Raw genomic sequence first — 1,567 nt, forward strand, 5'->3', positions numbered from 1 at the left:
TAAGGAAATTCAAACCTATCCTATACCTTAATGTTGCACTAACTAGCTTCTTGGAATGTTATTTACTTGCACTTCTCACCCAAGCAACATCACTCTCCTTAAGCTTAGTCACTTCTTCTAAGAGATATTTTTTGGTTTAAATCCAGAATGCCTCCACTCAAAACCTTTTACTCATCTCAAACACCTTTGTTTTCTGTTTTCTCCTATAATGCATTTGTCCAAGATGATTCAAAGCTTTCAGTTACTTATTTAGATTATAGGAAAAACGTTGAACTTGGTTGCACCCTTCGTTTTGGCTTGCCCCAGGGGTGACATGTGAACATCCAACTTTGGTTGCGTGCCAAGTTCAACTCAACTCTTATCTTAACTAAGTTTAACTTGTGCCAGACAGAGGTACTACAACAAATACCACATTCGATAACTTTAAAAAAAACGCTATCGTAGACTTTCCAAAGCGTTTTCATGTTCTGGAAAGTTTTCATAGCATTAAAAAAATGCTATAATTGACTTTTGATTGCAGTTTATACAATTTGATCAAAATCGACTATCAAATTGTATATAGTTTATGTAGCACTTTATACCAGTAACAAACTATTACAAACGAAGTTATAAAATCAACTATAATCATATAAATCTTTAATATTGCATGCAAGTACATTTACATCAAAATAAATTTTCAATAGTATAAATATCGCTTGTAATGGGATTCTTCAATCAATACAACATTCCATAAAAATAATCATATTTTTTGTGGGGTCAACATGTTGTTCAAAATACATTAAGATAAACAAAAAAAAAACAATGCAACATCAACCTTCTGGTTTCCTCAAGACATGTAAGTATCCTTTAGTCTCCACCTTTTTAAAATGATGCATCCATTAGTATTTACATTAAAAAATCTGAGAAGTCTCTTATCCCTGCTTGCTACAAAAAGAACATATATTTACCATCAAACTCAAAACTCATTTATCAAATGTGACAATATTTTTCTACAATAAAGTGTTGAACATGATGTAAAACAAAATTGTAAAACACAAATATGAGGGGAAAAAATACTGCATACAACTAAAGAGACCATATACCAAAGTTCAAAAATAGAGAAATCACAACCTTTACCTTCGATTCAAGAAACTTATAATATCAAGAGTTTACATAGTTATTTGACATAAACAAGAAGATTGAAGCAAACATTTATTTTAAAGATGTATTCTTGCAAACATAGATCAATAACTAAAGAAAAGTCAAAGCCTTTAGGCACTAGACATTTGGTCAAGCCAACAATTTACAAATCTAAATGCAAAACGAAACAGAATTAAACTTAAAGCCTAGTGTTCCTCCTTAACCGAATGCAAGTCTTGCAAAAATCCAACATCTAAATGAGATATGAGGGTCGGAGATGGGAGTTTGAGACATAGACTTTACTTTAACATTGAGAAATAATATAAAAGACAAAATTGAGAAATTATGAGGTGAACTAGGAGTGTTATAGGCTATCAGTAATGAATATGCACATTTCTACTCATAAATCAAGGCATTATGTGGATTGACTTTTTAAGTGCTTAAATAA

Source organism: Benincasa hispida, chromosome 7 (genome assembly GCF_027475165.1).
Source record: "Benincasa hispida cultivar pf3 chromosome 7, pf3_genome.v1.1, whole genome shotgun sequence".
Classification (NCBI taxonomy): domain Eukaryota; kingdom Viridiplantae; phylum Streptophyta; class Magnoliopsida; order Cucurbitales; family Cucurbitaceae; genus Benincasa; species Benincasa hispida.